Below are 25,886 nucleotides of genomic sequence, written 5' to 3'. Positions count from 1 at the left end.
CCCCAAAGTTCCCTAAGTTCTATATTTCAAAAAACAATTTTAAAATTATTTATCTGTACCTCTCAATCATTTTTATTAAAATTATCTTTTTGTATTCCCCATATCATAAAATATTTTCAATACTGAAATTACCCTCATAATTATCTCATTTTCTGTGCTAGTAACAGCATATTGCTGGTTGTTGTCTAATGTAACACATTCCATTCCCAACAAGATGGAATAATTTTATACACACTGTTTCTCAAATACACCATAGGTTATTTATATACAAAATGATAGTGCTGACCTCCTGCCAGGAGGGGGCGCTCATTGGATTGCTATTCTACTTTAGTATAGCATGAGTTTCAGCTTTTCTGTCACTCTTGGAAGAATCATGTGAACGATTTCCAGTGAGGGTCAAGGAGACTGCAAAAAGAGATTTACTGACTCCAGGAAGTCAACTGGCCCATGAGGGCATCAAGCCTCTTGGTGATCCCATTAGTAAAATAGGCTAGTCAATTAAGCTAACTCACTCAGAAATAATCCTGTTAAACCTCATTATTTCTGTGAAGAATCAAGAGCAACAAATGGAGAAAAGTTTCAAATTATAAAACCTGCAAAAATAAGGTAGCAACAATTGCTGATTATAAATACAGTATTAGAACTCCAAACAAAATCAGCACTGAATCTTCAGGACATTTATTCCCTCTGTGTGAAAAAGCTTCCTTTGAAACTGAGAATCTGTATACAAACAAGAAAGCTAAAACAATTTTTTATTATTGCAGGCAACTTCTATTAATGTCACATAGGGGAAGAGATATAGTCTTTGCTTTCACATTTCACTTCTGCAGGAAAAAAATATCTGCATATATCTATGCATATATTAAAATAGATCTAGACAGATCAACAAATATAAATAGCTCAATGCAACATCTGTAGCAGTCCTTCAGAGTATATTAAAGTCCTTGCTGTTTATCAGGTTGGTAAATCATATCAGCTCCTAGTTATTTAAATTGCCAGTTGCCGGGCAACCACATCTTTGTCAACTGTCACTCACTCTTAAGTTTCTTTGCAATACTTCCTTAAGGAAAAAAAAAAGTGAAAAAATCTTGAGACACTTATTTTGGGCATTAAAAAAATGCACTTTATCCCTGAGCTTAAAGGGTCTGATAATAGAGTTATATTGGGAAAACAGAACCTATTTATTGAGTTGGAGCAGGGGCAATGTGTGGTACAGTTCATGATGCAGATGGAAAAAATTGTGGCTCTTCTCTAAAGTTTCCCTCTCAGGACCTGGCCCACAATAGAGGTATGTTTATAACAGACGCCTACCAAAAGGAAATATGCACTTTAGGGAAAATAGGTGATTCTCAACAAAACTGATAGTTAGCTTTTGTTTCTATAATTCCATTCTCATCACTGAAGAATGAAAAACAGTTATGATCACAGTAATCAACTATTACTTGCTTTTGAAACTACTTTTTCATTCACTTATTTGTTTATTTTAGATATTTAGGAACAAACTGATTATATTCTTGTGAAAATTTCTAACATGTATATGTTTTATTTCTATAAATGTAAATCAACATTCATTATTTTACTCAATCCAAAAGTTAATTGATCTGCTACTAGTATAAAACTTTTCTTTAAGGTAAAGCAGGCTCCTGAGGCAATGAGGATAATAAAATACAATGGTATACAATTCACTGTGTCAATACAAGTACTTCCAGAATTGTTGCTCCCTGTCTTTCTGGATATTAGTTTCAGATCATATGTGATCTGTCAAGTTCTTCTCAGCAACAACATTTTATAAACCCATCAATTTTTAAATGATACAGTTCTCAGTTCAGATTTTAATTACTACTATAGTTCCCAAAACGGAGACATATATGTATCTAGATACAAAGGAAATTATTAAATTGTATCATCTACTGCATTATGCAAACATTTAAAGAATAAATGGATTATCTTATGACTTCAAGCAGGAAGTGACAGAATTTGTCAACTTTGAAACTAAAAATCTTTGTGCAAAAAAAGAAGCCTTGAAAGTGCAAAGTTAAATCAAACTGGGAGTAAAGTATTGCAATCCAAATAACCAACAAAAAATTAGTAATGGAATTATTTAAAGAACACATCTAAATGAGTAAGAAAACTAAACAAACAAAAACATACAAGCAAGAACAATTTAAAAATAGGAAAAGGAAAGGAATTGTAATGAACAAAAATGAAAACTTCTGCAGCCAATAATTATATGAAAAGCTGCTCAATGAGATATCGAATCACACCCATCTGACTGGATAACATTTTAAAGTTTTATAATCCTCGTGTTGGCAAGGATGAAGAACAACTGAAATTCTAATACACTTTCAGAGAGTATTATGTGCACACACCACTTAGAATAGCAACTTAAGACTATCTAGTCAAGCAGATGGTATATAATAATCTATGTCCTGTGGTAGGAAGAATAATGGTCCCTCAAGATGTTCATGACCTAATCTCCAGAATTTGTAAATATGTTTCCTTACATGGCAAAGTTTGCAGATGGAATTAAGGTTGGTGATAAAAATGACTTTAACATTGTGATATTATCCTGGATGATTTGGGTTGGCCATGCACAAGAATTCTTAAAAGTGGAAGGGGGAAGCAGGAAAAGAGAATCGGGTGGAGATGTGAGCATGGGATAATAGTTGGAGAGACACAGTGTTGTTGGTATTAAGCAGGAGGAGGCCATAATCCAAGGCATGTTGGCACTCTGTAGAAGCTAGAAAAGGCAAGGAAATGAGTTCTCTCACAAAGGTTCAAGAAGAAACAGCCCTGCCAACACCATGACATTAGCCCAGTGAAAGCCATGCCAGGTTTCTACTCCACAGAACTACAAAAGAAAACGTTTGTATTGTTTGAAGTGAGCAAAATTGTAGAAAGTTGATTTAGCAGTCATAGAAAATTAAGAAACAACCCAGAAATTCTATTCCTGAGGAAATTTTCTCATGTGTATTCATGGGAAAACAAAAACAAAACAGTGTTCATAGTGAGGCTCTTTAGAACAGAAACTCTGGAATCAGTGCAAATGTCCAAGAAAAGGGAAGGGATGTATGGAGACTGTGTTCACATAAAAAGAACACACATAGTAATAATAACCAGGGCTTAGTCATATATATATATATATATATATATATATATATATATATATATATATACTAAGACTATATATATATATATATATATACTAAGACTATATATATATATATATATGGAGAGAGAGAGATACATCTCAGTACTTATGGTACATAAATGAAAAATAAACTAAAAGATCTGTATAATATACTGTGTAAAATCATACAAAATGACATATTTATTGGTAAGTATTTTATAGTTGAAATAATAAATAAGTGAATGAGAATTATAAATACCACACTCAGGAGAGTAGCTAACTCTGAGAATGAATGAATTGTACACAGAATGCCTCAAATGCATTATAAACGCTTTATTTCCAGGAAAGAAAGAAAGAACAGTCCTGAGGTAAACAAAACAAAACGTAAAGATTTGACAAGAGTACATGATTAATAGATGACTCTTTATTATTCATATTTTATAAATTACTGAAATATTTCATAATAAAAGATAAACAACACACTCAAGTGATGTATTTTTCCAATGTGTCCACTGGCAAACAAGCAAACTGATTCTTCCCAAGTTCACAGAAAATGATCTCACCCAAGGAAGTATCCCTATTAACTTGCCAATTAAAAGACAAAAATACCAAAAAACAAATATCAATATTTAGTCCAATTTCGGTAACCTTACAAATGTACACTGAAACAAGCAGATTTTTATTTTTCCTTTTATTTTAAGTAATTTCATCCTAAGTCTGAAGAGTCAAGAAATAACACACATCAGAAAAAAAAAAAAAAAAAGAAATAATACACATCAGGAGAACCTTTTCTGCACGTCTTCTAAGAGGCACACCCATGTATGAAGGGGTTTATTTGCAAGTGGATATTTATACATTGGACCACAGTAAATATACTGCCACCTTTCAGATAAAAAAGTAACATGGCTCATTTAGAAACAATAGTGTTTCAATAAGTTGTTAATTAGGCAAAATAATATTCTACATATCCTTGTCAACCTTCCATCAATAAGGATTAATAAACCTACTAAGAGACACAAAAACACTGAGGGAAAATTTTAAATTTATTTTTATGGTTTAGTATTGTTTTCCTTATTACTTGTACCTCTAAAAAACATTTCAAAATTCCCCATTTTTCTCTTTTTTAAATGATAATGTCTGTCTAAAGCCCCTAGCGCATTATGTAAGGATTAGGAAATGATTGTGCTGTTCTAGGAAAATATTAAAAATGAAGGGGTTTTCCACTTTGACTGCTTTTCTCTTGAACTAGAAAACCGTAACTCTTTCTCTAGGAAGCATTAATAACTTCAAATAGCGAAACTCAATTATTTTTGCTAGAAGAAAAAATAAACACAAGAAGAACCTAAGAATAACATATACGTTAAATATATGACTTGGATAAATTCAAAAGCATTTTATTGCAACACATTGTTATTCAAATAAAGCTTAATTGCTTTACAAGCCAAGGTCCCTTTCTTTAAAGCCTGAGAAAACTAAGTTAATTATATTTAGTTCTGGGTGGTAAACAATTTAATACCTGTGCTGCCAAAATGCCAACCACAATGTAAAAGGCAATAATAGCAGCTATGAATAAAAACATGTTCCTTTGTTGTTTTCCTGACTGAGCCAATCCTGAGTTCAAATAATTTGATGCTTCAACCAGCAACTCTGAATATTAAACATGAAGGCTTGCCATACTAATGCCTAAAATGAAAGATAAGAATACTATTGCAATTAATGTATAAATGCTATCAAGGTACAACTGGACTAAGAACTGTCACCCAGAACATAGTAATGTTAGGAACACCCAGCCAGAGGTTAACCTGTATTCAAAGCTTAGCACTTCATCTGACACTCTGCATTTATGTAGCACATTCCTGCACTCAACTTTCCAGAACGTGGATGAAGTACTTCTTCCTCAGGAAAAGCCTTTCCTTTGATCTTTTTCTCTTCTTTCTATTTAACCAATCAGCATGAAGACTCCTTTGCTGCTAAATCAACATTCAGCCAAGTCCTTCTCTGGAGAAATGTCCTCTCTCTTTCCACACATCTCTTCAGAAGGGTCTTCCTGCTCTAAGACTGTCTCTTCCCAGGGTACTTACTTCTATTCCTCCTAAGTCATGCTCCCTAAACTTAACACAACAAGGATCTCTGATACTGCCTAGGCTACTTCTCTCCCTAAAATTAACATAATAGGAATCTTTAAAACTATCTAGGATACTTCTCCCTTCTTTAGAGAAAATTCTCCACTCACCTCTGACAAATTACTTGTACCTGAACACATTCCCTATCAAAGATTCACCACATCCATTCTATTGATGGGTAAACTATAAACATTCAACAAATGCTCTCTGTATTAAGTTAAAATATATCTCTCTGAAACTTCTATTTATTGATTAAATTCAACCAGTCTTCTGGGGTGATCTAGAAACTCTTCATTATGTCATATAGTAATTCAAATATCTGAATAATACCAAGTTTCCTTCAAAGCTTAATTAAATATCCTTTGCTCATTGACATAAGGCTTTAACCCTAATATTTTTAGCCCACAAATATGTACAGCTGTCAATATAAATTGAAGCTAACTTACTGTATGACTGGCATTCTGCCTGGGTAATACTTTGACCTGACACAGCACAGTCCTTATCAATTAAGTCAATTTAAATGACATGTGGGTGTACCCAATACTATCACATCACCCATATTTACTACTTGAAATTATTTATCTCTATATGAAAGTATCTTGTTTTTCACTCCTTCTTGTTGAGTATGTCTCCTACCACCAGACTACAAATTCCATGAAAGCAAAGATGATGTCTAATTCACAGAAGCCACAAATTAACGCCTGGCATATGATAAATAGTCCACATAACTTCATGACTATTCTAACAAAATCGACCTAAAATCTGCACATAAGAATAAGTTATCATGTCAACTTGGGCTTTTAATTCTTCTAATTAGATTAGCTGCTACATACCAAAGAATTTTTATATAAAGCCTACTGTGAGGATATGTACATCACACTCTGCACCAAATTAAGTGGTAAAATAAAAGGGGCAGTCGCTTCCTATAAGTTAAGTTGCATTTAATTTATATTTAATTATAGCATCAATTTATTTTACTTGCACATTTAAAAATCTTGGCATGGGCTAGGTGCAGTGGCACATACCTGTAATCCCAGCAGCTCAGAAGGCGGAGGCAAGAGGATCATGAGTTCAAAGCCAGCCTCAGCAACTTAGTGAGGCCCTAAGCAATTCAGTGAGTCCCTCTCTCTAAATAAAAATATTGTTTCATTTATAAAAATGGCTGTGGATTGTTGCTCAGTAGCTAAGCACCTGTGGGTTCAATTTTCAATACCAAAAAAAAAACTTGATATGGTAATTTAAACAGATTCTGTCATCATCTTTGCCAATAATCAGAACTTCTTGTGAAACTTGCCATCTTCATAAACAGACTGGCCACAGCATTATACACACAGAACTTTCTCAGAAATGTCTTAACACAACCAGTTATATGGGAAGGACTAACAACTAGAATCTCAGCATTTCCTGATTTCTTTGAAAAAAAAATTTTTCAGGTTTTAGAAAGAATTGTTACTAGTCTTTGCTACAAAATGAAAAAATACCACTACAGAAATTTAATCATTCAACAAAAGGCCTAAGTGCATACCCTCATGTCACTTACATTTGAGCAAAAAAGTGGTAGGGGGTAGGATTAGGTATTTCAGGTCATCAGGTATTTTAGATCTAAGAAGATCTAAAACCTGTGTGACACAAAGAGTGGAACTGAAGGACCCTGGTGGAACTTAATCTACCTTTAAGCTGAGGGATTCTGTAAATGCTGCTATTATAATAGCTGTAAAGGAAGAAGACTCTCAGCTTGGTGCAATATCTGCTCCTGTGGGTTTACTCTACACACTCAAGAGCAAGGAGAGGTATAGTCAGAAGATATGAACATGAAGCAGAATACTCTTGAGCTGTCAAACCCTCTAGAGGCAGATGAATGAGTTTCACTCAGTGAAAGTAAAAGTCTGCAGCCCCATGAGCCACCAATGATGAAGGGCCTGCGCAAGAGTGAGCTGAGAGGCCATCAGACTGGCCTGAGATGAACTCATTCTAGAAAGGGCAAACCGAATGACTAGTTGTCCCTTCTGCTCAAAGCAGAATTAACGACAGAGTTCTATGTAGTGAGGCTGACCTTATCCCAGTAATAACTGTATAGTAAGTATGGCAGTGAAGACACCAGGACATCTCATCTTCAAATACCTATTCAATAAAAGGAAGGGAATAAGAATGCAGGTGGGAGTATGGAAGAGTAAGTGAGGAATTTCCCAGGGCACTGCTCTCCCCCTAATAATTTTGAAGAACCTTATATTTTAAGGATAGTATTTTACTGGGCTAAGTTAAGCTACTCTTTTGGACCAAATTAAAACACATCTAATCCCTTCTGTATCTTCTTAAGTGTGTGTACAGAGAGTGGAGAAAGGAGGAGAGATGCTTAGAGCCACAGGCTCCTTGTAGCCTTACTACAACTTCTCTAAGACACCTAAGAATAACTCACATACCCAGAGCAATGTGAGGATGGAATTCTTCAGATAGAGGACTTTTTTGCTTAATTAGGATTTAGAGGGGTTTTTTTGTTTGTTTGTTTTTTTAAGTCCTGAGACAATAAGAACAGGGGTCAGTTCAATAAAATAAGAATCAAGGATTTGTGGAGGGAAATTACGATTCAGGGAACTAATAGTGTGCTCTAGATCCCATCAAGTATTTGTTCCCTTTGTTCTAAACACTGCTTACCCAGTGTTGAAAGTTTATGAAATAAATGTTCCAGTGAATTCTATCTTAGAGCAGGATGAAAACTATAATTGGCAATAATGAAATAGTACAAAAAACTAAGAAGGGATATATGGAAATGGGGAATGGTAAAAAAATGAGACCCAGTCCCTCCCCCAGTCTAAACTACTCTTGAGAGTGCTGTAGATATTGCATCAGGCATACCAATGAGCTCCAAATGCTCCAGCAATTTAAGGTTTTATATGATGAATGAGGCTGTCTTAGTGTCCATACAAGTGCCTTGGCATCATGAAAATTTGCCCTATTTATTCAGAGATGTTTGGACTCCTCTAGACTTAATATATCCCTTACTGAATACCAAAGTTTTAAAGTATTTACTATGCAAGATTTCCTGCTCAGACAGCAGCTCAGGAAGCAGAGCCCTGCCTATAGGCACTGATGAGTTTTTAGACTCCATGCACCTTGGATCAAAGGCAGGATTTTCAGATAATTTTAAACCCTTTGCTAAGGTGCTCTCTAATGTTCAAGATTTTAAAATTTATCACCTGACAGTTAAAAAAAATCTTTTTTCAAATAAATAACTTTTCTACCGTCCTGCAAGTGCTTTTTAAGAAACCATAATCACCTCACTCGGATGTACAGAAACTAGCAAGGGAACAATACAGTTGACTTTTGAAAGGACTCTGCAAAATCCTCATTACTGAACAACAGAAGCTGTGCTCCAGCAGGGCCCTCAGTTCAATTTTAAAATGCTTGAAGCCTCGTTTGGCTTCCTTGCTAATCAGGGCACACAACTTCTCACCAGCTGAAGAAGGTTGTTTTCATAGTGGCTGACTTATTCTAAAGAAAAATGCTGCTCAATGAGAACTTTAGCTTGATGAAGGGACAGGAAATAAAATTTTATTGTAGTCACTCAAATTAAAATTTTTGGTTTCCCATTCAAAATATCAGGGGCCTTCAAATTAAATACAGTGTCAACAGACCATATTTGTTTCTAAGCTGAGATTTTGTTGTTAAAGAATTTTAAGGAAAAAACAAGAAATGTGCATGTGTGCGTATGTATACTCATACACACACACATACACACACACTCAATGGTATAAGCATGTAGGTTAAAGTCCTTGGTTCAGGAAAGAGAAAGATTAATTTTATTTTTCAAAGTTTCATATACCAAGCAATAACTTATAAAAAGTTCTGTTTATTTGCACAGCTAATAATCAATCATCTAAACATAATTACTAACAATTTCTCATACATACAAAATGTTATTGCAATTTCCTAATTTTGTTTACATAAATTAGAATAAGGAGTAAGAGATGGGATAATATCTGAATCTAGTCCACAAATAACAGAAATTTTTTAGGATGGTATATTTTATTAATTTTATTATTTTGTTGGGCTCTAAGAGACAACCCTAAAAAATAGCCCATATATTGTTATTTCAATTATTAAAAAATATAATGAAATCCATACTCTTTTAATCTCTTCTTTACTCAAATTCTGTCCTTGCCCAGAGTACAGAGGCCACGTCCATGAGTCCCCATGCAGGGGACTGATCTGCTACCTCTGGTTTTCCATCAAAGACCTTTTTTTTCCCAGTATTTAGACAGTTCATTTAGCACTGTGTAAATTTTGCCTAGGCAATGAGTGTCCTGGCTTTGGGGGAAACAGCCATACATGCAGCCTTTGATTTTTTTTCATGAACTGACCTTGGGAGAGATCTTAGACTTCTCTAAGATCTCTAAGAAGGTGTGGCGTTATAAAGTTTCCAGAGTTGCTGTAACAAATTACCACAAATTCAAAGCATTAAAACAACAGAATTTAGAGCTTTTGCATTATTTTAGTGCTTTCAGTCTTGGAGGCTGGAAGTCCTGTGTATCTGTTTCACTGGGCTGATATTTCAGTGTTGACAGGCCACACTCTCTGTGGAAGCTCTAGGGGAGAATCTATTCCTCAAAGCTTCCAGCTTCTGGCAGCTGTAATCACTCCAATCTTTGCCTTGGTGGCCACCTTGCCTTTTCCTCCAATCCTGTATGTGTCAAATATACCTGTGCCTCCTTTATAAAGATATGTGTGATTGCATTTAGGCCCCACCTGCATAGTACAGAATAACCAAAATAATCTCCCCATTTCAACTCCTAACTTTAATCATTTCTGCAAAATCCTTTTTGGTCATACAAGGTGACATTCATGGGTTTCAAGGATTAGAATTATGAGCAAAATAGTTCATAAAACCTGCCAATTTACTTCTTCCTGATTCTCAGAAAAAATTAATAGCTTGTTGAAAGCTGGGTGTGGTGGAGCATGTCTGTAATCCCAGCAGCTGGGAAGGCTGAGGCAAGCAAACTACAAGTTCAAAGCCAGCCTCAGCAATTTAGCAAGGACCTAAGCAACTTAGGAAGGCCTTATATCAAAAATAAAAATAAAAATAAATAGCTTGGTGACATGATAAAATTAAAAATTAAATATTCTAAAAATTCCAAGTAGTAATAATATGATGATGCTAGTCCTTAAAATTAAATATTTAGTATTTGTAAACATACTTTGCATTCTCTAAAATACAGCATTTAAAAATTTTTAAGACAAATGATTACCAAGTTTATAAATGGGAGATTATTAGAACTGCTAGTAAACATGAAAATTATCATAACATTTATTTGTTGGAACTCTACTGTCTCATGCTAGTAATCATTATTTTAGAGAGTAAACAAAGTATAACAAAGAAAATCAGGCATGTATTAAGAGAGGCCTGGATTTTCATACCAGACTCATTGCAGAGTAATTTTAAGCAAGCACTTATCCTCAATTTCTTTTTTTTTCTCCCTCAATTTCTTAATCCATAATATGAAAGATGTCCCTGAGCATTTCCCTGCCAATCAAGATTCATAACAAAATAGACTGGATCCCTTAATTCAGTGACTGCTGCAAGTTCAAAGCAATATTATCTCTTTTTCTATCAGTTCCTGGGAGATTGTAGCCTGCCACATTCTCTGCTTCTGGAGCTCTCTTTAGTACTGCATCTACTTGTGCCAAAAGCCCAAATTTCTGTGCTCATGTCCCTTAAAAGGAGACAGAGACAGGAAGGCTTGCAGTGAATCAGGAGTTCACAGTCTCCTCAAAACCACTATTAAAACTTTTGGGCTGGGGTTGTGGCTCAGTGGTAGAGCACTTGCCTCACATGTGTGGGGCACTGGGTTCAAGCCTCAGCACCACATAAATAAATAAAATAAAGGTATTATGCATCTACAATTAAAAATTGGAAAAAAAAAAAAGAGTAGACTGTGTTGGTCAATCCAGGTTGTTCAACAGAATGCCATATACCAGGAAGCTTAAACCATAAACATTTATTAAAAAGAAAAAGAAAGAAAGAAACTTTTGCAAAGAACAGGGCACACAGTGACACAAGCCTGTAATCTCAGCAACTTAGAAAGCTGGAGGATCGCAACACCCAAACCAGCCTGAGCTACCAAGTGAGACCCTGTCTAAAAATAAAAATGATTTAAAAGGGCCAACTATGTAATGTAGCTCAGTAGTAGAGCACTTCTGGGTTTGAGTCCCAGTTAAAAAAAAAAAAGTGTATATTTGGTAGCTGAGGGTGTAGATCAATGGTAGAGCCCTTGCCCCAGCACAGTGAGGATCTGGGTTTAATCCCTAACATGAGCAAAAAAAAGAAAAGAGAGAGAAAAGAAAAAATAAATAAATACAATTTTCTTGTAAAGAGTATTTTCTTTCTTATTTTTGTCAAACCGATGAGACATTTTCCACCTTGTTACATTTTAAATGAGGCAAATTCTATCCACTTAAAAAGGCAGTTAGGAGAATTTAAAGAGAAAACAGATATAATAAGTAATTTAGCACACACTCTGGCATGTATTATGAACTCAATAAATATTATTGCTGTCAGTATCATTGCTACTATCACTATCATGCAACAGGGATTGAAATTAAATCTGTTTAAAAGTAAGAAAATCTATAGTCAATATTCTTAAATTGACTACACAAAAATTGTTAAAGTCAGAATCATAGTTTTATTCAATACTATATTCTAAGGGGTTGTCATGCATAAAAACAAATGCCAATGAATTCCACTCTGAAAACAATTTTGCATAGCTTTATTTTTAGGTTCTCAAAACTGGCCTGATTCTCTTCTCCCAGGATGAACAAAATTCCCTCTGAAATTTCTAATGTAGCAAATAAAGAGAGAAGAATATTTTTACTTTCAGTTAAAAATTATTGGGGTGAGAGCAGAGTTGGGCATGGAGAGGAGGGTGACAACCAGAAGCATAAATCTGACACATAGAGCTTAAGAATAAGCAATAATGTTCACTATATTGATAACTGACAATTGATCTTTTTTTCCTTTTAAGTATTCCCTGTAACTAATTTCCACCTTTAAAGATTCATATGCAATTTCAAATAGGGTCATGCATGAGAATCTCTAAGCTATATTCAATCCATGAATTTTGATTATGGCAGGTATAAGTACAGCTAATGGTGGAAATTAACCACTAGCTCCATTGGTCTTGATCCATCAGTGTTTTAAAGGAGTTTATATGGTCACCCAAAGACTCATTTCTTTCCTTAGCAGTCCTTTAGTAACACTTTTTAATTAATATATACCATGACATTAATGAAAAATAATATGCTACCCAGCAGAATTAGAAATAAAGCAGGTCTAGTTGGTATTATTCAGCCACAGAGAATTTAGTCCCTGAAATACCAAGCCTTTTACTAAAGATACTTGAACTTTAAAGCAGTCCCACAGCACACACACACAGAGAACATTATGATGCCAAGGAATCAGCAAATTTCCAGGAAACTTCCACAATGGTTTTAATGGACCAATTCCAGGAAGGTGAATATTATAATCCAAAGTAAGTTTCACTCTATTGGCCCTGCCTAAGAAGTGGCATTCAGACATTAAAGAAAAATACATAGACAAATGCAGGGGTAGTCAGATAGTGATGTACACAGATGTATACAGACACATAAATATGTAGGTATAGCAATCTTTTAAAGAACAATTTCAGGCAAGCAAACAAGAAAGCAAAATATAATGTCACAGAAATGTTGTAGGCTGCCCATAGCAACTTCCAATAGTCAAATGGTTTTTCTCAGAGTAAGTGACATGAAAGCATTTACAGAAACATGTTGCTTTCCCTTTTTTTCTATAAAAATCATTTTTCATTTTATACTTTGGTTATCTGTCTCAAGTGCCATTTTAAATGCAAAACAACCAACATAAACTAAGCCTATGAAGTCATTTTAAAAAGTGTTCACGTATAGTTGGCTAAGTAAAAATGTTCATATCTGCTGAATAACACATGTAACCCTTAATTGTGAAATTGAGCCCAGGGATAATAACCAGAAAAAAACAGATATCACACTGCTAAAAATAAGCTGATGCCAAAGCTACCAGACTTAGCTCCTAAGTGTCTCTAAAATGACAAGAAGTCATGCTGTTTCCAGTTTAAGTCATGGATATTTGACAAGTCTCCTCATGTCATTTAGAATATCACCACTGCTTAACTAAAAGCTCAGGAGATTTTTTTTTTCCCCTCCTTACGAGGGTGATAAGAGGAATGAATTTCTCTAAATATATTACGAGGTTATAATATGTCCAAAAACTATAACTATTTTCTGTGATTAATTCTGTTTTCTATTGACATGTGATAGGCAATTTTGATAGAATGCATTCTGTTTTGAACCAGAATTCATAGTTCTGCGTTTCTGTTATTCATTTATAATGCGATTTGTGACAGAAGCTAAGAATGGTGGACTGGGGTGGGAAGGAGAAGGATGAACAAAGATTTGCTTTCCTTAACAAGACCACGGGCATCAAGGGTTGCCATGGTGAGCAGTTTCATCACATTAGAGGCCAGAGGACCCACAGTTAGGCCAGGACCCAAAATTCGTAGACAGCTGATTTAATTCTGAGAGTTACTTTAAAAACTATTAACCTTGGAGTGCTACACAAAAACCAAATCAAACCAAAAACGAAGTCACCTTACTCAAGGGAGGAGGAGCAGGGCACACTTGAATACTGATGTAAACAACTCTATCTGAAAAGGCTGTTCCTCTCTGTCAACCTTGCCTGACCCCTGCTCCCCCCATTCCCCCTCCTCCCCCTACCCCACGCCTTGCTAGAGACCAATTTAGGCCAAACTCTTTATTTTATAGATAGTAAAATTAAGCTCACACAGGTCCAGAGAACTCAGCCAAGGTCATTTAATGTATCTATGCTATTTTCTGAATAATGTTACTTGAAAGAAACATGTTGTCTTTTTTTTTTTTTTAATGATTCATTTCTTCCACTTAATTCAAAAAGAAATACTAATTTTTTTGATTCCCCAAAAGAGTAGGCTAAAAACCTCAATCACTACTTTGGAATATATTCAGATATGACAAAATATTTTACCTATTATTCCTCATATTACTACAAATTTTATGAGAGTTTCTAAACACCTTGAATGTAGTTCTCTCTTTTATTTCAGTAGTTAGCAATTTGACTGTTGTGGATTTTGGAAGCCACTAATTGTCTGAAGAAAAAAGAAATAACGTCACTGGGACACATTGGCACACCAAAGGCAAGAAAAAGCCCTTAATTGCTGTGACTTGGGAGCAAAGGGAGGGAAACAAATGAACACGCAATAAAGATTTTTCGAAAGAGGCGTGTGAAGGTGTTAGAGAATGGAACACATTCAACTCTTATTTCTCTAAGTCTGTAATTACCACCTGGGCCAAAGAACAAGCAAGTGATTCTCCATAATCTATCTGCTACCATTAGCTAAAATAGCACTTAAATACTTGACGTCAACCTTTTTTTTCTCTAAAACAAATTGGGGAAGGGGATGTCTGTAAATTGTGTCTCCAATCATCAGTCATTGCAACCATAATTTTTTGATTTTTTTAATGTTCAGAGTTTTGCAAAGAACAAAGCAAGCATGATAGCCTACCTCATCTGCTTTCTTTGAGGAATGGGTCTTAGATATAAGGGGTCTCCTGCAAAGCTCAAATGGCAATGCAGGAATGTTCAGAGATGAAATGATTAGATGGTAAGAGCTATAACCAAATCATTAGATTAACTCACTTGGTGGATTAACCATTTGAATGGATGACTGAAGGTACCTTAGGCACGGAGGATATAACTAGAAGTAGGCCACTGGTGGCATGCTCTTGGGGATTATATCCTATCCCTGGATCCCTGTGTTCACTCCTTCTCTGTTTCCTGGTTGCCATGAGCTTGGATGCTTTCCTCACCAAGTCCTTCTGTAATGATGTTCTGGCTCATCTCAGGTCCAGAGCAATGGAGTTGGCCCACCGGGGACTGAAACCTCTGAAACCTGAGCCCCAAATAAACTTTTCCTCCTCAAAGTTGTTCTGGTCAGGTATTTTGGTCACAGTGATGCAAAAGCTGATTTACACCAGTCTAAAGTCCTTTCTAGAATTAAGCCCCTCACTGCCTTATAGTATCAAGGTTTTCTCTTACTCTCCTCCCTTGCTTGTATGTAGGAGTTTCTTTCTTTCTTTGGTGAGGGGAGAGGGGCAGTAACACTTTGGCCCGGGAAAACACCGACTCCTCTGCATTCACTGCAGAAGGCGATTCAATAGTATACAGTCTATCCCCACTCCACTAGACAAATGGTCTAGTCAAAAATCAGTTGGTATTAGAGCTAATAAATGAATTCAGCAAAGTGGCAGGATATAAAATCAACACGCATAAATCAAAGGCATTCCTGTATATCAGTGACAAATCCTCTGAAATGCAAATGAGGACAACCACTCCATTCACAATATCTTCAAAAAAAAATAAAATACTTGGGAATCAACCTAACAAAAGAGGTGAAAGACTTATACAATGAAAACTACAAAACCCTAAAGAGAGAAATAGAAGAAAATCTTAGAAGATGGAAAAATATACCCTGTTCATGGATAGGCAGAACTAACATCATCAAAATGGCGATATTACCAAAAGTTCTCTATAGGTTTAATGCAATGCCAATCAAAATCCCAACGGCATTTCTTGTAGAAATAGAGAAAGCAATCATGAAATTCATATGGAAAAATAAAAGACCCAGAATAGCAAAAACAATTCTAAGCAGGAAGTGTGAATCAGGCGGTATAGCGATACCAGACTTCAAACTATACTACAGAGCAATAGTAACAAAAACAGCATGGTACTGGTACCAAAACAGGCGGGTGGACCAATGGTACAGAATAGAGGACACAGAAACCAATCCACAAAACTACAACTATCTTATATTTGATAAAGGGGCTAAAAGCATGCAATGGAGGAAGGGTAGCATCTTCAACAAATGGTGCTGGGAAAACTGGAAATCCATATGCAACAAAATGAAACTGAATCCCTTTCTCTCGCCATGCACAAAAGTTAATTCAAAATGGATCAAGGAGCTTGATATCACATCAGAGACACGGCGTCTGATAGAAGAAAAAGTTGGCTACGATCTACATACAGTGGGGTCGGGCTCCAAATTCCTCAATAGGACACCCATAGCACAAAAGTTAATAACTAGAATCAACAAATGGGACTTACTCAAACTAAAAAGTTTTTTCTCAGCAAAAGAAACAATAAGAGAGGTAAATAGGGAGCCTACACCCTGGGAACAAATCTTTACTCCTCACACTTCAGATAGAGCCCTAATATCCAGAGTATACAAAGAACTCAAAAAATTAGACAATAAGATAACAAACAACCCAATCAACAAATGGGCCAAGGACCTGAACAGACACTTCTCAGAGGAGGACATACAGTCAATCAACAAGTACATGAAAAAATGCTCACCATCTCTAGCAGTCAGAGAAATGCAAATCAAAACCACCCTAAGATACCATCTCACTCCAGTAAGATTGGCAGCCATTAGGAAGTCAAACAACAACAAGTGCTGGTGAGGATGTGGGGAAAAGGGTACACTTGTACATTGCTGGTGGGACTGCAAATTGGTGCAGCCAATTTGGAAAGCAGTATGGAGATTTCTTGGAAAGCTGGGAATGGAGCCACCATTTGACCCAGCTATTCCCCTTCTCGGTCTATTCCCTAAAGACCTAAAAAGAACATGCTACAGGGACACTGCTACATCGATGTTCATAGCAGCACAATTCACAATAGCAAGACTGTGGAACCAACCTAAATGCCCTTCAATAGATGAATGGATAAAAAAATTGTGGCATTTATACACAATGGAGTATTACTCTGCATTAAAAAATGACAAAATCATAGAATTTGCAGGGAAATGGATGGCATTAGAGCAGACTATGCTAAGTGAAGCTAGCCAATCCCTAAAAAACAAATGCCAAATGTCTTCTTTGATATAAGGAGAGTAACTAAGAACAGAGTAGGGACGAAGAGCAGGAGAAGAAGATTAACATTAAACAGGGATGAGAGGTGGGAGGGAAAGGGAGAGAGAAGGGAAATTGCATGGAAATGGAAGGAGACCCTCAGGGTTATACAAAAGTACATACAAGAGGAAGTGAGGGGAAAGGGAAAAATAATACAAGGGGGAGAAATGAATGACAGTAGAGGGGTAGAGAGAGAAGAGGGGAGGGGAGGGGAGGGGAGGGGGGATAGTAGAGGATAGTAAAGGCAGCAGAACACAACAGACACTAGTATGGCAATATGTAAATCAATGGATGTGTAACTGATGTGATTCTGCAATCTGTATATGGGGTAAAAATGGGAGTTCATAACCCACTTGAATCAAAGTGTGAAATATGATATATCAAGAAATATGTAATGTTTTGAACAACCAACAATAAAAAATTTAAAAAAAAATCAGTTGGGCACAGTAACACATGCCCATAATCCCAGCAGCTCAGAAGGCTGAGGCAGGAGAACCAAGAGTTCACAGCCCGCCTGTCTCATTCAAGATTCCTACCTCTTTTAAGTAACGGTGAAGTGCTAAGCAACTCAGTGAGACCTTGTCTTTAAATAAAATAGAAAATAGGGCTGGGGATGTGGCTCAGTAGTTGAGTGCCCCTGTGTTCAATCCCCAGTACACCCACCAAAAAAATTAAATGAAGTCACTAATTGAAATAATAATAACAAAAGAGAGATCAGAAAGGTGGAGCAAATGAATCAGGGGAGGGAGGTGGGGAGAGAAAAGGAAGTTACTGAGAATGAGATTGATCAAATTACATTATAGGCATGGATAAATATGGCTTAATAAACCCCACTATTATATATTATGCATAATTATAATGTATCAATATAATTTTATTAAAATAAAGATTAATACCTCAATTTTATTCATACATAGGAAAGAAGCAATCTTCTAATTTCCCAGAAATCGAGAAATTCTGATTAGTGCTATTAAACTAGCTACTAAACTATACCCATTCTGATTTTTCAGCAGAATCTTGATATATAACAAGCAATCAAGTAGTGCTAATAGCTCTCAATCAATCAGTACTTATTAAGTTCCTAATATAAGTATTGAGCACAAACTTTTCATTGTTTTATTTTTAAAGCAGTGATTCCATCTTTAAAAATCATGGAAATACATTTGGGTTAGTATATATTCTTTATGCACACCACCTAAAACTTCAAAATGCACACTGTGTTAGCTATCCATCACTATGACAAAACACTTGAGATAAATCAATTTAAAGGAGGCAAGGTTCATTCTGGTTCATGGTTTCAGAGGTTTTAGTCTATCATCACCTAGCCCCTTTGCTTTGGGCTTGTGGCAAGACAGAAGATCATGGCAGGCAACACATGGCAGAGAAGGAGGCCTGTTCACCTCAAGGCAGATTGGAAACAAATAGAGAAAGGGGAAGGGGCCAAGGTACTAACAAATCCTTCAAGAGCACACCTCTAATGACCTTTACCTCACCTCCAAGTGGCATTACCTTACCTCCAAGTGGCATCACCTCCCAGTAGTGCCACAAGCTGGCAATCAATTCTTCAACAAATGGACTTTGAGGACACAGGAGATGCAAACCATAATTCTCTTCCAAATTTTCTTCTTGTTTGGAGAGGCATGAAAGTTGTGTGCTAAGTGTCCATTACAGTTCAGAGTCTCATTCAAGATTCCTAACTCTTTTAAGTAAGAGAGATCAGATTTCAGTCATCAACAAAAGAATATCAAAGAGTATTCTGTGAAGATTTCTAAACACTAAACAATAAAGAGTAACAAGAAAGACAACTTTTCACAGTATGAGTTTTACTACTGCATTTAGCAATATGGAAACTGTTCTAAATTTGGGTGTGATGATGATATGGAGAAAAAAAAGAGAAAAATATCAGCACTGGAACAAGTTGGCACACTAAAGGCAAAAACAAGCCCATAACTGGGAGCAAAGAGTGAGAAGCAAATGAACTTACTGTATGGTTCCATGTATTTGAAATGGCCAGAATAGATAACTCCATAAAGGGAAAATATAGACTAGGTGTTGCCTGGGGTTTGGGGGGATGGAGGGATCCAGGTGATGAAAACGTTCCAAAATTGATTGTGGTGATGCTTGCACAACTCTGTGAATGTACTAAAGACCATTGAATTGTATGCTTTAAATGGGTGAAGTATATGGTATGTAAATGATATCTCAATAAAGCTGCTACCAAAAAAAAAAGAAGCATATGTTGGAAAATAGAACACCAAGAGAAGCAAACGCAAGGGAGAAATTTAGTAAGGAAATTTAAAAAGTGAGGAATGGGGCACTAGGAATAGCATCTCCTCCCCTCATGCCACTAACCCTCACTCACATCTTTCAATTCTCCGAGACTACATGGCTCTTTCCTACTTGGGAAACTTGACAGAAACCATGTAACACATTTACTCCACCTGACATTGGTTGTTTTATTTTGTTTTGATTTGGTTTGATTTTACTTAGCTGGATACTACCTACCCTCTAGAGTAGAGCTCTCTTAGCTTAAATGCTACTTCCTCAAGAGTTAAAATATATACAATCCAGAGTAGGTTACTTATTCCTTCTCATTTGAACCCTGATGTTTTCCTTCATAACACTTACCTTTAATTACATATTTGTTTGTGTTTACTCTTTTTATTCCCTTCTCCTGCCCTGACTGCATGCTTCTTGATAGCAGGAACTATGTCTGTTTTGTGCCTACCACAATTCGGGGAAAATTTATAGAGAAAGTATTTGTTGGATAAATGAGTGCATTAAGAATGAATGAGTGGACACCACAAACAATGTCCTGAAACACTTCACAAGTTACAAACAACTGAATATGCAAAAAATGAATAAACAAAAAGTAAGGCATTTAATCAAATACTATAATAAAATAAAATATCTTGTATTCCTTATGTTTTAATATTAAAACTGGACAGAATCATAGGTCAAATAAAAGCTAAATTTACATGTCCATTCCTTCAGATACATTGATACAATACAAATTAACTGCCTATTCATTAATAAAGCTATTAATTGGGGTTAAAAAGATGAATAAAATGAAATCATTTCCTCAATGAAATTAATGTCTAGCATGAGAGTCAGGCATGTTATAAGAACTCTGGAATTACAGACAGAAGAAAGAAAACAAGTCTATCTAGGTATGTGAAGTCGTGTGTATAGTATATATCATGTAAAAATACTTTTCGATAAACGTTTGACATATCATACAGTATATACCAATTTAAAAAATACTTTCCAGTAAAATTTGTGATAACAAAACCCTGAGAGTGCAATAAGGAGTATTCAACATACATTTTAAATATAAAGAAATATAGTTATGACTTCTGCAATATTCAATAGTAACTAAGAAGAGGGCATGGGATTCAAATCCGAGTCTTCTTGCTCCCATTACAACATCAGTCCCTTCAGTGTATTTGAAAGGATCAAGGCTTGTGTCTTCTTTACTGTTAAAAAGCTCTGAAAATTCAGATAAAGCAATACAACTATGTCATTTTTGGATTTCCTGAAAGACTTTATTTTATCCTATTAAAATGGCAAGGGGGTTGTAGCTCAGTGGTAGAGCACTTGCCTAGCATGTGCAAGGCCCTGGGTTCGATCCTCAGCACCACATAAAAATAAATAAATAAAATAAAGGTGTTGTGCCCAACTACAGCTAAAACACAATTTTAAAAAATGGCAAAGAGGGAAGAAAAGGAAAGATGGGAATGAGGGAAAGGGGAGGGAAAAAAAGGGATAAGAGAAGGGCTTGGGAGGTGGGACAAGGCAGGGGAAGAGAATCAATATTCAGATGCATTAATGATAAGGAATAAAGAGACCTGGCACAATTAAAGACCCATTAGGTAGATCTTCTACCTAACATCCATCACTTAGGTAAAACATGCCATTCAACCCTGTGACTACTACTGTAGTCAACTCTAAGTGCACCATGGCCAGCAGAGACCCTAAGGACAGCCTTCCCAGATCCACTGTTCTTATCACAAGGGATCTGCATACAGTTGAGATAGTTGTTGTAATTACTCAGCTATGCTAAGCTTCTGAAAAGTAGTTCTGAAACAGTTTCCCATGGCGTGGGGCTTCTCAAACCTGCTGGAGCCAGAAACAAAGTAATAAAGACCTCAGAGACCTCCCAGTCCCACCCCCACTTTGTTTCACAGATAAGAAGAAATGAGTTGATCCATATTATAGCTAACAGCACACTATTTCTGCTTAGTGGTCCAAAAAAGAGTCTGGAACCCCATTAAATTCCTTATAGTAACTAGATAATAAAACTAACCTCCTCATACACCTAGTGGTTCTCCAGCCCTGTCTCTGAGAATTTTTGGTAAATATACAAGTTTCCTATAGTCTTGGTAGAATATGTGCTGTGCTGGTTTGAATTCCTTTCACTGAGAGGCTTCTAGGTGCCACCACCTTGATATATGGCTATGTAGACACTGAGAACTCTGACTTCACCCACTGAATTCCAATTGCTCAAGACACTTTTTTTTTTGGTAATAGTATTATACTTCTTACTAAAAGTGAAAAAAATTAAGAATTATTTCAACAAGATTTTTAATAAGTACTATGTAGCCAGGTGTGGCAGCACACATCTATAACCCCAGCAACTCTGGAGGCTGAAGCAGGAGGATAGAAAGTTCAAGGCCAGTTTCAGCAATTTAGTCCCTAAGTCCCTAAGCAACTTAGCAAGACCCTGGCTCAAAATAAAAAATAAAAAGGGATGTGGCTCGGTGGTTAAGCATCCCTGGGTTAAATTCCCAATACAAAAAAAAAAAAAAAAAACACTTCATAACAACTTGTTTTTAAAAGTGCACCAAAATTATCTTCATAATTTGTGAAGCACACACGAATCAAGGCAATAATAATAACAATTAAAATAATCAAAACTTAGGTGAGATTAAAAATATAGTGAAAGTCATGAATTAAGGTTCTATGAGAACAAACACACTATCAGAATAACTGAAAGAATGGTTTCAAAACTCTTCACTTTCTTTGCAGGGGATCTGAAATTATGGCTTCTGTACTCTGCATTAAAGCATTAACTGCAGCAGCTCAGGCTAAATGAATATGTAACCTGGAAGAAATAATGCATGAAGCCATTAGCACTGATAAACAAGCTAATCCTCATCACTTTATCAGATTAGTCACTGGACACTTTGAGAATCAGAGAAAATAAGGTCCTCAGTTAATGGTCCTGAGCAGGTAAACTTCAAACTAAAGAAGCAGCAAATGAGGTTAATAAACCAAAGCCAAAAGCCCTGGGCAGGCAGAGGACAGAGGAGGCAGGCACACTACTAGGGCTGCCAGATTCAGCAAGTGACAATAATAATACAGAATACCCAGTTAAATTTAAATTTCAGATAAAGAACAAGAAATAAAGAAAGAAGGAAGGAAGATAACTTTGTTTTTATTTTTGATAATTTTGGAGTATGGGTATGATCTATTAATATTTGGAACATACTTAAATACTAAGAAGTTGGGCACAGTGACATATGCCTGTAATCCCAGTGGCTCAGAAGGCTGAGGCAGGAGGATTGCAAGTTCAAAGCCGGCCTCAGCCAGTGAGGCACTAAGCAACTCAGTGAGACCCTGTCTCTAAATAATATACAAATTAGGGATGGGGATGAGGCTCAGGGTTCACAGCCCCTGAGTTCAATTTGTTGATAATATAAAATTCAAATTTAACTGATTTTCCTGTAATTTATCTGGCAAACTAAACACTGGTGGCAAGGAGAACAAATTCATGAGTCACACCATGCAACTTTGATTCATTTACCAACTCCATTACTGACCTTATGCAAATTCTTTAAATCCTCTGAAAGCCACCTGGAACCTGAAAGTGTTGGTGCAGGATTAAAAGTAGGTAATACTTAAATGTCTATGCATCAATACCTACTAACTTTCTTGCCCTTACGTAACCTTATGTAATTTTGTCTGGGGTGAACCTGGACTAGAAAGCCACTTTTTTTATGCAGATTACTCATTTTAATCCCAATGGTTTCTCCTTGAGCCCAGGCAATACATAGGTTGCTTAAAACTTCACTTTATAATCAATCCACCACTATCTTTCACCCAAAGAGAAAACACAAGTTGATTTAGAGAGAGTGTTAAAAAGCAAATTGATAGTCATCACTAATAAACCCCTCACCCTCAGAAATTGGTAATTTCCACAGAAAGATTGGACTTTCTGTGGCCAATAAACTAAATTGAAAAATCTCCAGCCAACTGTAATAAACACAGAATTGAAAGCTAATAAAACACCACAGGGCATTTCAAGGTAACTCAGCAGGAGAGAACTCACCAATATAGATGTGTTTACAGATGGTGACTAAAGATATAATAATTAATCTGCTTTTGAACTAATGAACAAATCACATGCTTCCTTAAAATACAAAGCACAAAGCTCTTAGCTGCTAATTAAGTTCAAGAGTGGAATAAACACTTGATTTGCAGTAAAGGATAAGGCTCATAAACAGTAATATACAGCTATCCAAGTCTTGCCTGTCAGACTCAGAAAAAACAAGTACCCTATTCAGGATGCAAAAACTGACCCAATACTATCATACACCAGTGGTTTTCAAGTCTTAACAAGATCCCAGGTAATTTATTAGTACATGTAATATACTTCCTTAAGGATCTTTTGCAAGGGAATTACTCTAAATTGGTTACAAGAATGCTAAACATAGTATTTTGAAAAATAATGATAATATTTAAAGCTTGTACAAGTTCAACCACTGAAATCGGAAGTAAATCAATACTAAAAGTCTAATAAGTCAGTCACTCTACCTCCTTTATAAGTAGTTAGAGCAGTTGACTTTCTGAATAAGAAAGAATTCCTTGTATAACATTTTGCAGAATCAGACTCTTGCTCATAGATGAAAAAGAGAAAGAAGACATAGTTACGTAGACAGACAAGAAAACATGATCACGGACAGACCCCAGAGTCAACCAACTATAGCCCACGGGACTGTTTTTACACAGCCCACAAGAGTGGTCTTCACATTTTTAAATGCTTGGGGAAAAATATTTTAAAAGAAAGATATTTCATGGCACATGAAAATCGTATGGACCTGAAGGAAACACAAGGAAGTTGTCCATAGATGAGGGTTACTGGAACACAGCCATGCCCACTGGCTGAGCTATTATTGCAGATGCTTTTCTGCTACAAGACCAGAATGCTTGTAACACAGATCACATGGCCCAGAAAGCCCAAAATATTTACTTTCTCATACCCTCTTGCTGACCCCGGAGATGGACAGGTAAATAGATGACACAAACTTATACTGGGTATCTGTCTCAAAAGGTTTCCAAACCAGAGAAATTAAAATCACTATGGTACTTTGGAATTGATTCCATCATTGCTTAAGAAACAAACCGTATTTATCATCTAGTTGCTGCATTTGACCTATATACATACCCTTTCTTGAAAAATTGACATTCCAGAAAATCTTAGAAACTCGGGTTATCTCCCCTATCTTCCCAACAGAGGATTTCTTTGCCATCCATCCCCACCCCACCCACCACCCTTCCCTCACAGCCCCCACAAATCTGTGAATATCTGCCTTCACAGGCCCTTCCCTTTTCCAGTCCTTGATCCTCCTCCACACCCATACTGCAACCCTTCCCAGGTGGTTCTGCAGTTGCTCTCAGCCACCGATCGATCTCTCCAACACACCTTTCTCCTACCTCATTAAATCTCACAATTTCTTAAAAATATCAGTAGATCTTACTTCAGTATTCTGGACTCAAGAAATCACTATTATTTTATCTTTTTCTACAGATCAGAGGAAAACATTCAGAGAAAGTGAAAAAGCTCCCAAACACTACCACCATCTATTTCCTTGGCTGATAACAATATTAAAAAAAGAAGAAGAAAAAGAAAACCTCAGTCAGGTTATCTGTTCCTTTTGGAAGCAGAAGAATGAGAAAAAGGCAGTGAGTTTGTATGTTGTTGTAGAATGGACAATCTCAGAAAGATAAAAACCTTGTCAGAAACAACACCTAGGAGCAGGACATATGGACCAGATCAATCTCTTGGATTCTCCAAAGAAAGAAAGTGATATGAGTAGGCCAAGACCAAAAAGCTCCTACAGAGTTACACTACCAGGAGGTCTTACCTGTGCACACCATCCCTACCCAATCTCCAGGACCACAGCTTTACCAGGACCACATTTCTCCCAGGGAATTACACAGAAACAAGAGAGTGGGAAAGGGCTGCTGAAGATTCACTGTTGTAACTCTGTGCCTAAATTATAGTATTGCCTGTAACAAAGTAGGTGCTCCATAAAATCTAGCCCACCTCCTTATTTTAAAGAAACTGGAATCCTTATTTTATAGAAACTGAAGTCTAAATCACTCCATTTTTTCAAGGTCACACTGCTGGTTGGAAAGCTAAAACAAAAACTCAGATTTTATAAGCTTGCCCTTGCCCCAGGCCATCACTCCTGGGTGACAGTGTGAAAGACTTAGATAACCTTCACCGGATAGTCCACCTTCTTTTTTGTCAAAAGTTCTCTAAATTAGCTCTGCAACATGCTCAGAGAAGGAAGCCATCTGCCTACTCCATAAGATACCGATGACTCGTCTAAAACTTGGAT

The 25,886-nt window shown here is 36.2% G+C and overlaps 1 protein-coding gene across 6 annotated transcripts in view; it reads right to left on the bottom strand.

Moving 5' to 3' along the window:
* The window catches only part of Hdac9 (histone deacetylase 9), an 857,477-nt gene that overhangs the window by 796,196 nt on the left and 35,395 nt on the right, over window positions 1-25,886 (bottom strand). The window lies entirely within an intron of this gene.

This window comes from Marmota monax, unplaced genomic scaffold (genome assembly GCF_021218885.2).
Source record: "Marmota monax isolate L192 unplaced genomic scaffold, Marmota_monax_Labrador192_F-V1.1 WCK01_AAM20220418_F8-fsc00057, whole genome shotgun sequence".
Lineage (NCBI taxonomy): Eukaryota > Metazoa > Chordata > Mammalia > Rodentia > Sciuridae > Marmota > Marmota monax.
The sequence above is the reverse complement of the archived record's forward strand: the minus strand, read 5'-3'. Positions and strand labels throughout refer to the sequence as shown.